At 34.2% G+C, this 13235-nt stretch overlaps 1 long non-coding RNA gene across 2 annotated transcripts in view; it reads right to left on the bottom strand.

Moving 5' to 3' along the window:
- Positions 1 to 210: 210 nt before the first annotated feature.
- Positions 211 to 13235, bottom strand: part of LOC137862048 (uncharacterized) — a 36509-nt gene continuing 23484 nt past the window's right edge. For both annotated transcript variants that reach the window (XR_011100031.1, XR_011100032.1), the window contains exons 3-4: positions 8174 to 8249; positions 211 to 4075 (exon numbers count right to left, since the gene is read on the bottom strand). This is a non-coding gene — a long non-coding RNA (uncharacterized lncRNA). The remainder of the gene's footprint in view (positions 4076 to 8173; positions 8250 to 13235) is intronic.

Below are 13235 nucleotides of genomic sequence, written 5' to 3'. Positions count from 1 at the left end.
CATAAAGTATATTCTGTCCAGAGAACAGAGATAATCCTCTTATAGCATGCTGGTTTAGTTTAAGTTTCTATGCTCAGATTAGGACTAGAAACAGATTTTTGTTTGTTTCTGAAGCTAGAAAAAGCTACAAATTTAAAAACACGGGAATTTTAAAAGATGCTATAGGCACGGAATTCCAGAGATTTTTATTTTTATTTTTTTGTGGGTAGAGTTGGTTCTTTTAATTTTATTTTATTTTTCTTCCCAGAAACAATATCAGAGAAAGAAAAGTTTTATAATTAAGGCATAAAATATCAGATGCTTAGTCTCAATAATGACTCATAATTCCTGAATTAACCAAACATTCAGGGACTAATTGTTTGTTTGTTTAACCTTATTTTCTGCAGTTAAAAGAATGAGAATATACTCTCTATTAAAGGTGGGGAGGGGCAAAAAAATACTTCAACTCAAGTTTCTTAACTTTCACAAGATTACAGGATGAAGCCAACACTTCATGGAAAAAAAGCAGCTCACCAGTAGTACCAGCAGTAGAAATACAGGCCTTATTTAATTCAGCCCAACAATTGTATACATGAAGAGAAGAAATACAAATGCAAACACAGCTGACACATTTAATAGAAATTATCTGATATATACCCCAAGACCGTATTTCACAGCAAGAATGTAAAATCTTTTAGATGTTATGTTCCCATCCAATGCTGAGGGATCCAAACACATGAACGTGTGGGGTCTTTCCACACTGCCTGTAGGTGCACTATGCAAAAGACCATAGTGCATCCAGCACCATGCTTCCAGCATCCACCCTTACCTCTGCTGTGTGTTAGCCATGCCTAATCTGCATGTGTAGATGAACGCCAAGTATGCACCATGCCCTCCATGGGAGGAAAACTACAACACATCACATGACATGTAGCCCATGGTTCAGATGATCAGTACCACTGGACATGCTATAAATCGTACTAAGGAACCAGGACAAAAAACTGAACCAGGGATGGATAATCAGTGACTGGGAATGGAACACACTTGTAACAAGTAAAAGTGAGCTTAAATACTTATTTGAAGATCCCTTGGTGATACAAGAAGTAAAGAAAGCTGTGATCACAATTATAGTCTTGCTGGGCCTCCTTTTTATCTTATTTTGTTTTAATTAAAAATATAATAATCCACTGTGCTATTGACTCAGAATCAGTCGTTTTGAACCTCCATATGTTTAACCATGGCTAAGAATGGTCAAGATAAATATTTATAAAAAAAAATATGCAAGTACAAGCTGTGACAGATCATAAAAGATAACTACTTGTATTTGGCAGATTAATTTTATCTGTCTTCAGCCTGCATCTATGGTATAGGTTCTATTATAGAACTAATCTTTAATACAATTTCATGTCTGTTCAGTATTACCAGCATGTGTGATTGCAGTTAACTTTCTCAGCGAACATCACAAGTCCTGCTAGAGCTGGCAGGCAATACAATCAAGTCCATCATGTCTGCTCAAGGGGCTAAATAAAAAGTAGATTAACTTTTGCAGATACTCCAAATGTGTTTTTGGATTTTATTCTTTATCCTATATCTTATTTCTTCTGGTAGAAGAAACTTCTAAATAAAGATGTTGCAGAATTGTGAAGCTCTGAATTCTGATCTCCTGAGCAATTTGCATGGGTACACTGATTGAGATGGTGACATAAGAAGTGAAAACCCTTATCTTGTTTATGCTGTTTTGTTTAGGAATTTCATAAAAGCTATAACATTCACATCCATTGAATATGAAGTTTTGCGTACTATGAACAAGTAATATAAAGATATATCCAAATACATTTGAAAATACATTTGAATTTAAATTCTATACCTACTATTTTCTTAAAGCACAATGGCCCATAAATGAGAACTGGAGATTTGCAAGCCCACCGCCTCATATCATTAGTACACCTTTGTTCACAAAATGTCACAAATGGGATTTTTAAAAAGATCTATTATTTTACAAAAAACAAATGGCTTGAGCTAGCTCAAAGAAGATTACATGTGACTGATTTTATGCTTTATGATTTCTAATTGCTTCAGCTATCCCCAGTCCATCTTAACTGAATAATATCATTTAAATATTTTAGGTAGTTTTCTTTTAACAGGCTCTTAGACTTAATGTTTCTGCCTTGCTTCAGGACAACATCTTTTAATTGCTTTAAATTATCAGTGATGTCTCTAGCATTTTCACTGAACATGGATTGATTTCAATTAACTTTCTCACGCGTTAGCATAAAAGCAGTCTTATTCAATTTGCCCTAATTAGATCACACAACCTCTTGAAGCTAAAGCAATGACAGTCATTAGAAGGTTGTACAGAGAGAGAGAGAGAGAAAATATCAAGGTTGTTTACTGCATAGTTAGTCCTTTTGTAATTTTGAAACTGCAAGTAGAGTCTGTTCCTGTAATGGTATGAAGGATTTAAAATGAAATCCAGAATTAATTTAGGATGTATGGAAATTCACAGGTTCAAATTTCCTGTAAAAATCAGGTTGATGATTATTATTTTTTTCCGTATTAACAAAGATCAACTTTTGCACTGCTGGCAATAACACACCTGCAGCACTGTTAGCTGCACAAGTCACTCTTTCCCCATCTTTCACTGTATAGAGAAAGATATTAGTAACTACTCTAATAGATTGTTACACAGGGAAGATAGAAGACAACTTTAATGATGTGTGGTTGTAATCTTCCTTCAGTTTATTTTGCTTTGGAAATTTTCTCCTTCCTCAACTGCAAGCCACACAAAATAGGACTGACAAAAGACACCTCTACACAGAAACTTTAGCTGGCTACTGAAGTTAGTGGGCATGAGGTAGAAAAGGTTATGTTTGCTGTGTCCCAGCTGCTAGGGAAAGGGACATAACACAAATTTTAGACAGGTTCCTACAAGGGAGAAAAAAAAAAAAAAAAAAAAGCTTGGCAGCATTAGATGGAGGGGAAAAAAATAAAAAATAAAAAGAGGACAGGTCATTGTAATAATGACCTCTAGGACCTCTAGTAAACAGATCCAAGGGATCATGAAACTGCACAGAGTCATTAAGTCTGGTCCTCAACTATCACCAGAATTATGGAAAAGCTGCTAGTCTACAACCTCAGAAACAATTACTGCTTTTCTCTTACATTTCAAAAACTACTATCAACCCTGAAAGGGAAAATACATTTATGATTTCCAATTCAAAGGGATAGCAGATACAGAAAAAGAAAAGTGGAGAGCAAGACAGAAGAAAGGAGAGCACCTTCGGTATCACCTCAGTGTTCAATAATCCTACAAATTTACTCAGAAATGTAGAAGATAACAAGTTTCTTTATTTTCTGGGGAGACTAAAAGAGTTGCAGCATCTCTCCCTGACTTCAGTACTGACCAGGTAGAGAGTGTTCAATGTTGCTGTTCCTTATGCAAATATTTATAAATTAGTCTGTTTTGGAGCACTGTGTAGGCTGGATTCAAAACTAGGTTCAGAATCAGAGAACTACCACTAGCTACAACACTTAAAAAGACCTTTTCTTTATGTACTATAAGTACCACAAAAAAAAGAGCCAAATTTAATCCTTTTAGGCCTGGGGGTCTGAGTCAGATGTCTTATAATTCTCAAGTATAATATGCATTATGGCAAAGCTGTGATCCTTTTATGTACTCCTCAGACATGAAAATGCATCCAGTGGGCCAGTAGCTTTCTGTTACTAGTTTACGTTCAGCTTTTATAGACAATGCATGTAACTCCACAGTCATTTAATTAAATATTACAATGTTGCAAAGCTATAGAGGTGTAAATGTTCATTCCATTGAAATCATATGAAAAATTATGTTCCACTGTATTTAGAGTTCATAAGGGACAAAATTTTACACTCACAGGCATCCAAAAGTAGCTAAAATACCATTTATCAATTTTCTGACATAAATGAATTAAATAAAGCCAGATTACACATTAATGCATTTGAGTAAGTAGGAGCAAATATTTATCCATTATTTAATCATAATAACCTGTTTCCAAATAAAATTTATCCAATGAAAATCTTCCTAGAGTGAATTCTCCAGTGCTGGCACCTCTTGAACCTGCCAGAGCAACAAAGTTATGGACCAGTAATTAGCAAAGCAGCTCTGCCAACTTGTGATATTTCAAATGAAATCAGAGTTATTTGTGACTTTTTCTAGATCATGCAGCTTCCATCAGCGTAAATGGTGATTGCATCTGCTCTGTGGGTCACAATCTGGTTAACACTACATATTACAGTTCAGTTCTAGAAAAAATAATGCTGTCTCCAGACTCCCACTTAGGTGCTAACATTTCTGTAATCAGACATAGAGCATGTCAGATCCAATATGAAAACTTCTATCTTTTGTTTAATTGGATTGGTCAGTGGAGCAAGAACAAGGAATATGCTGAATTTGGCAGAAGCAGTTTAGATATGTATTTTAATCCATTTTAGAAGAGTCATACCAGTATGATTCTGTGTGTTGAAAGACTTAACTTGAGAATAAGACAGACCAGAAAAATTTTTGGTTAAGAATTTTCTTGGAGCTTGCCACATCTCTATCAGCATCCCTCTCACATACAGCACAAACATCAATAGCATTAAGTCCTAATACTTCTGTAAATGTGATGGGTTCCAAATGTGTGTAGCTTATTGGAAAGTAGAGGCATTTCTCACCCCCGATTTACAGCAATGCTGTCAATATCAGCATTGTGTATTTAAACTCCATTTTTCACTGAAAATGTTATGAAACTTCAGTTTTAGAAGACTGATTGTCTGAATGAGGGTGTATTAACCTTCCATTTACTAAAGAAAACTTGGGTTATGCCCTGCAAAGCACTCTAGCAAAATCATGCTGCTGGCCTAGGAAACAAAAGTTTATTATTATGTTTGAAGTCTTATTAGGTTTGAAATCTGGAGGTAGCTTTCTGTAGCCCTGCTTTCTTTTTCAGTTCTTCTTTTTTTTTCTTTTTTTTCTGTAGAATTTGCTCCTCAAATACCACACTAAATATTATTCCTTTAAATCAGCCAGAGAATCCTTTTCAGTGCAGTTAAGTTTGCATCTTTGACTTTGTTAGAGCTACATGATTTATGTCTTCGCCAAGACGATGGAATGCTCTTGAAGCCAGGTACATCAAAGAAATATTTAATCTCCAGAATATTTTTCCACAGACTCTAAGCTTTGGTACTCCTCTTCTCAGCATTTTTATTGGTGATAGGGCAGCAGCTACCTTCACTGATACTATTTTCCTGTGTCCTGTATGGCCTCTGGAGAGCAATGAGTAGGTTGTAAACTAGTTGTCTTTTCTCCAGGAAAGGACCCACTTGCTCACAATATGGGGAAGAACAGAGAATATGGTTACTACTTTTATGTCTGGATGAAAGGATCCAATCTCTTCTTCCCTGTCAGAATATTTATAAAACTATCCTGGAAACAGATTCTGTCTGTTACATAAAAAATGATGGAAAGGTTTGCAAACTAATTATTTGGTGGTTGAACTTAAAAATTCAGTCAGTTTCTAAATGCATAATTACAGTGGTGGACACCCACAGTGGTTTAGAAACAAACTCCTTGAACTTCTGTTTTAGTCAGCCTATATCTCAATGTCCTTCTGAGGCAGTCACTGAAAGTAATATGTCCAATTTCTTATAATTCATCTAACAGAATTCTCTGAAAAATATTAGTAAGTTACTTGACTATTTAAAGACTTGAAATATTCTAATACTTTTACTGGGGTTGTGGGTAACAGACTATCTTAATTGTTTCAGGAGGTAATAGGAAGTCACTGGAAGTAGATGACAAAACATTTCCTAAAATTTGCGTTGACAACGCAAACTAGTATAACAGAGTTAGTTGGTAAGCATTCTACATGTAAATACAGAAGTTTTAAAAGTACTAAAAGTACATATTAAAATTACATGGGATTTTCTCTGTCGCTGTGTTATGAAATACAGGGACGGAAAGAATACATTTAACAGGTGATAATAGTAGTACAAACAGTGGTCCAGTTTGAAATAAAAAGAACACAGTTCTTTCACTAAACCTTCATACCAAAAGTTAATTTAAATCATGTCATATTTCTGAAGGCACTCTTGCAAATGTAATAAGCTTTGCAACCCCTACGTATTCACAAGCAAAGATAAATAGGATACTCTGTGTATTACACAGTATTACAACAGAAAAAGAAAAAAGAAGAAACCAAGGAAATTTGTGCACCTGGTAATTGTTTGTTGCTTTCCAACCTCTGGATATATTTGAAAGGTCTTTTTAAAGATTTACAATTTATTCCTAAAATTTCACTGTTCAAAAATGTAGAATGAATGATAATTTCAGGCTGAGGTGGAATTAGTACTTCCTTATGTCAGTAATGTTCCCATTTCCCCCTTTCCTTGACGTTCCATTATTATTTAATCGCTTAGTTTTTAACTCTCTCAGAGACACGGTGTCATTCTTTGTAAGAATGAAAAATAAATTTATTCAGCTACAGTTTCTCAGTCCATTTAGGACAATTCCCTACAGCATATGGTCACTAATGATTTATCTACTTGTATTTTATAATGTAATTCCATTATTTTCTTTGGATCACCTAATTAAATTTGGTGTGTGAGAATAATCTTAGAGTTTGTATTTCAGTGGCCTGTAAAGGACTTTCGATGGACAGCATGTGCTCACACAACTGCCCACTCCCAGCAGATTTTATAGCTGGAGTTACAGTAAAATACCACAAAGTAGATTAAACAATGACCTAATCAGGGAATTGGGAAAAATGCCACCATAGTCAAATGAGCTTATCTGGTTGCACAGAGAGCTTTAGCCATGTCTTTTCAAATCACTAACCACTGTCAGCTGGAAGTGTCTGTGAGATGTATTTATTTGCTGTACACTATGTAGTTCTGCAATACTTCAAAATAAGGAAAAGTCCTCACTGACTTCTAGAGGTGTTCATTCCACTTGCATGATAGAAAAGAGAGAATTATTTGGCTGTTGCTTACTTTTTTTTTTTTTGGGGGTGGGGTGGGGGAGGGGGTCATCTTGTCCTTTGCATTTTGTTACCACTACCCAAAACAAGCATTATGATGCTGATACATTAGAGCTAGATATATAGAGCTGATATATTAGCTGCAAAATATTTTGGGTATGTTATGACACTTACATAAGAAATGTGGAAATTCATAGCTACAAAGAACTGGAAACTTCTTACTATTTTTCTACACCACACTCCCAGTTCTGTTGTATAAAGGATACCAAAAGAACCTAAGAGGCTCAGAAAAAATATGGGGTGAGGGCAGGACCCTTGGCAGATGTTGATACAGAAGTACATAGATATCATTCAATGTGTTCCTATGCTTCTTACTCAGCTGGATTGGGTACTTATGTTTGTGACACAGTGATTATTTTTTAATTACCTTCAGAGTGGTAATCAAAACAAACTGACTTATCTGGTGATCATATAACAGGGATAGCACAGGACAATTAATTTGATTTCAAAGCAAAACAAGCTACTACTGCATCAAGCAACTGTGAATACCAGAACAATGTGCCTACCTTTTACTAGAGCAAAAAGTCATGTTTTCTTTTTTTTTTTTCCTTATCTCAAATTTAAGACCCAATTCTCTCTGCAATTTATATATAATTTTATATCAAATGAATCCAATATCATAATCTGTATTGATTTCTACTTAAACAGGGTTTTAAGTATTCTGTTAATGAAACATGCCCAAGTGAGATGGCTACAAATTCTTTCTTTCACTGATAAGACGTGGCATAAGCAGATGAAGTTTAAGTTAAACTGCTAACAACACTATTTCAGTTAGAATAGACTCCTAGCAAATACAGGTTTTTCTTATGTCTATTAATTCTTCAATCTTTCCAATTGAAATTTATGGAAGGCATAGCTCCCAAGTAAATTGAAGTCAAAGATCAGTTGTTTTTAACTTCTTGGGGAACAATAGGATAAGTATCTTTATAGTGAAAGCACCAAGCTCCTAGTTGATGACCTATCTGCTTCCTTTAATTTCAAGCAACCTACCCAGATCAGAAGTCATAGCTGTACATATAGCTTCCAAGCATCCCACTGGATAGTTAGTGAAATTTAAAATTTGTGTATAGAAAAGGTGAGAAAAGTTTTGGATAGGTTGCTGGGAAGACATACATCAGTAGCATGCAGTCTTGGCTTACCAGACAAACTCTCTGCTTGTACAGGTATGGTACTTTTGGTACGTTCTGCTTGTTTTCTTGACAATTATAGTGAATTCTAAAAGAAGATAATTATATGGAAAATGAAAGGTTAGTGTGATTTCTTCTAGGCAATAATCATAACATGATACAGACATCTCATTTCAGCTCCTCAAGTACTTGAATTTTCTAAGTTAGCTAATTGGATTTAGAAAATCTAAGTACCCATATCATATCTGCAATTATAAGTTACAAAAGAAGCAATTTACTCTCCCTCCCCCCCCCCCCCCCCCCCCCCCCAGTAAGGGTCTTTATTTCAGCATCTTGTTAGAAGATGCATCATGCCAAAGCCAGTCTATGCAAGTAGAGGCTGCAAAGCATGAAACCCACAGTTTGTGAAATCAAGTACTTTATCTCTGAGTAAGGCCTGAAACATGGTTTATAGCTACAAGGACAAAAATCTAGTAACTCTCAGTTTGATCAAAATCTAGAAAAGCAGTACGAAGTGCAAAACTATGAAAACTCCAAGAACATACTTTCTCATGGGTTTGCACGGTTTTGCCTATTTTAGCATAAAGATGATTCCATATAAATTAAGCAGTTAAAAACAAAGGGAAAAAAAAAAGGAATTACAAGAACCTTCATTTCTCTTCTCTTAAAGATGCAAACTTGCCTCTCTAAAAATGACAGTATTATTATTATAAACTATATATTTTCATAGACTTTAAATAGATGTCTGAGATCCTGAAACATCTCAGAGGCAGAAAATACACTTGGATGAACATACTCGATCTATGGAAAAGTTGTATTCAGTGCCATCTAGTGAAATTTAATTAATAAGAACAAATAGGAGCAATTAAAACCAAAGATTCCCAAGATTCCTTAAATCCCCAAATGAAAGCTGTCCTTAATTTATTTTATCTTATGCCATAAAGTCTACAGTGGGGAATCTGGTGGAATCTTAAAAACTATTAATATAACATGTTTATTCATGGTAACAAATGGGGAATCTTAGCCATTTTTCCAGCTCTCCATCATATTATGCCACTCAAATCATAAAAAAATATTTATGAATTATAAAGTAAAACTTCATTAAATAGAACTGTTACTTTTTTTTTTTTTTTTTTTTTTGGCATGGATCATAAACAGTCTGGATTTCAGTACAGTCAAGGATTCTCAGTACTGCAAGATATTATTCTCCCTCCTATTTTTCTTTTTCCAATTCAAACAACTCACAGTAACTAGGTAGAAATGTGGAAGCATTCTGGCAACCTGGATTACATCAGTGTTTTTTGCAAAAAAGCAGTAAATAACACATTTAAACAAAAAATGCAGCACAGACTTTTTCATAGCTATCATATGTCACATTAGATTACTATTAAGTTGCTAAGTCACTATGAAGTTGCACCTAACAAGTAAAGTTCCTTGCATTTACAGTATAAGCACCATTTATATTTTTGTTTAGTAACAAACTCTGAGAAAGTCGTATACAGAAATTTCAAGCAGTTTGCTTAAATCTGTGGAATTTGAGGGTTGAAAATCTCTCTCTCACTTTCCCCATTCATATATTTTACTGAAATTTCTGTTCTGTCACACATCCAGCCTTAACTGAGTGGATTGCACCTTTGCTTTATAACTATTTGTCTTTGAAAATCTATCCTGACTATTTTGTAAGGTGTGACTTAATATGATATGTTGCCTGAATTACTGAAATCTGAAAAAATATTAACAAATATTTTAAAATATTAAAAAATACTGAAAAAATAACTGACTGCACATTTAAAAATAAATGAGTGTACTTTGCTGATTCATTTTCCAAATACTTTTCAACATGTCACTAAAAGGATAGAACAAAACAATAAGGAAAAAGAGAAAATACTTAAAATACTTTCTATATGAAATTGCCTCCTTTGTGGTTATCCTCAGATGTTTTAATACCTTAATTATGTCTTTTGCACCTTCATACAGTCAGATGTGCCTTCAAAAAAAGCTGGAGCAGTTAAAGCCACAAAGCTAGTCTCCTGGTGCTGACATGGTAGCTACCTGTATGAGCACCTCTAATCCGTTTCAGAGGGAAACAAAGCAGTTGAACTTTAAAACACAGCCAAGATTAAAGCTGGCAACCCCTTTACCCACTACAAATTGTTCTACAAATAAGGATCTGATTACATCTTTGTTGATTCAGCAGTTATTTCTTCTTACATCTGATACTAATCACCCATTGCAAATGATAAAGCAAACAAAATGACTTGCCAACTGCATCACCCCTGATCATTCCTGCTGTGTTCCAATTCGTTCTTCTTGGGAATGTCATTCTGCTGAATGGATGAATTAAAAAAATCAGATCTCATGCCAGCCACCTTAACAGCTGGAAGAACTTAAAGACTGAAAAAAAAACTAGAAAAAAAAAATAGAGAAAAAAAGCCAAATATGAATTTTCCCATTTGCACGTATTCAGTTATAAACCCAGGCTTGATTTTTAAATTATTAGTGTATTTTGGTTTATGTATTATTTTTTTATGGCATATGTTCATAAAATGCATTTCCCAACTATTTTCACAGTTACTTACAGTCTCCTTCAACATCATCTTGTTCCTTTAGGCACTTCAAACATATTTTATTTATCCTAACCTCCAGCCCTTTTCTTTTTATTCTTCACCTTTGTATTTCTTACCAGGTATTTTTACACTTATTTGTCTTTATTCTTTAATCTTTCTACTTCTCCTTTGGTCTGGATATTTTACACCTTATAGATGTCTCTTTCTGACCCTTTATTTTTCATCTACATTGGATCATTTTTTTTGGTCATCGTATATTCACTGCTAGATGAAATACCTTCATTTATCTTTCAACACTTTCCATTTCCTTTCTACATCTTTGTTACATTGATTTGTCTCACCTTCTACTATAATAAGATCAGATGAAATTCAACTATCCTTTTACTCCATTTTGTTTCATTTCAGTCCAAAATACAAACTTAAGATTAATGTACATAGTATTTTGAGCTTCCTTAATATAATCACTTAATACATTGCCATCAGTGATGTCCTCCTATTCATTGTTAACAGTATATGGATAGCATTATTTATGCTTGTTTTATTTCTAAATCAAAGAGATGATCAAATACAACAAATCTTCATTTTTGTGTAACAAATTATGTTAACAATCAACACAAAAATGTTAATAGAACTAAACACAGAATAAGCCACATTTATGTGCTTAATTTGCACAGCCTTGACAATCATTTGCAGGCATGTCAATGACCATGAATATAAACTCTGGAAGACAATCATTGGTTTGCATGAAATTGTTGGAAGACTACACTGAGGTTTCTTTATAATAAATTTCTCTCAACCATTTACTAGAGACCATGCATAAGTTTTCACTATACATATTTTAAAAGTTCTAAAAGATGTTGAAGATAAAAATGTGGACTGTAGGTTAAAAACCTCTATCATTTTCTGCTAGTTTTCCCCTTGTCTGAGCTCAATACTTTGGTCTTCTGCAATAATGACAACACAGCAGCAGAGTAGGAAGCCTTTTTGAGGCTAACACATGACATGGAAGCAAGTGACAGGGAACCGCATAGCAAAATTACATCAACTGGAAAAATCAAAAAGCTTCCTAGAAGATGCTCAGCATCACCTACTATTTTTATTAACAATATTTCTGGTTCTTTTTAGTTTTGAGCCATTATTGAGAATTCATCAACTTCAGCAGTAGCAGAAGTGTGATTTATATGGAAATTTAGATACATTTTTAGTAAGATCACAGCAATATTATCAAATTCTGAACCCAGCAGTGTACTAGAAAGTTAAACCATATTGGAAGAGAATATTTACCTTCTACGTTAAAGTATTACAGTTATACATTTAACTTTATCAACATCTCATCACCACCATTCAGTCATCCAGTTTGACCTGATCCTTCAGGAAATGTTACTCTTCTGCGAGGTTTTCTTTAACCTAAGTAATTTTCTGTTATCAACAGCATTCACCAACCCATGCACCAAATCGATAATAAATACACTGAAGAATGTCAGGCCTTATGCTGTTACCAGGGGCAGCCATTACCAACTGCTTTCTACTCTCAGAAAACTATCTGCAGTTTTCAAGAAAGAAGGTCTTTTAAACCAGGTTGCCTGTCTGGTATGTCATATTGACATAACTCAATGCAAGTCACATAATTACATCATGCAACTCTATATTATTTGACATGGCTGAGGCTACATATCACAGTATAAAAGATCAGCTGGAAAATTTATATATATTTTTTTTTCCCCAAAAGGAAAGGGGAAAGGAGGGGGCGAACTCTCACAATCTTTATATTTTCATCCCTAGTCTCTGGAGAGAGAGAAAAAAACAGTTTGTCTACAGCATTGATTTTTATATATGTAACTAACATACCAAATTGACAGTGTCTTCACTACAACCTGAATCTAAAGCTTCTTGGGAAATGGTCTGGTATCATGATCAGATTTCTGTTCAGATCTCAACATACTCTCAGGACTATATAAATATATATAAAATATGCATATTATACTACATTAAATTAAACCTATTAGATTAAACCTGTGTGAACTACTGCACCTCCTTACAAGGCTGCAACCTTGTATACTAAAATATCTGTGATTTCTCATGCAATTCCTTTCAAAACAAATGTGTTTAAAATAAATTACAATGCTAACAAAAGCAGTATTTTGATATATTTACTTGCATCATTGTAAAATCAGTAATGATATGATGTTCTGTTGCAATTAATATGACATTAGTGGAGCATATTGCAGTTTCCCATCTATTAACAGGAGGATAAGAACTATGAGATAGATTTTATACATTATGGTTCACTTACAATTATACTACCTGCAGTCTCTTTTGGTTTGCAAAAATCTATGATTATCCTTGCACTAAGGCATCAGGAGATACAAAAAAAGGAACTAACTCATTGGCAGTTATTTACAAAGCACTGAATTCAGCATTCAGAGGAGACACTAACTTAATGAAGGCAAGGAATATTGTCACTGTATGGAGAATGGGAATATGGAAGTCAAGCATGGACTGGTATG

This window comes from Anas acuta, chromosome 10 (assembly GCF_963932015.1).
Source record: "Anas acuta chromosome 10, bAnaAcu1.1, whole genome shotgun sequence".
NCBI lineage: Eukaryota > Metazoa > Chordata > Aves > Anseriformes > Anatidae > Anas > Anas acuta.
The sequence above is the reverse complement of the archived record's forward strand: the minus strand, read 5'-3'. Positions and strand labels throughout refer to the sequence as shown.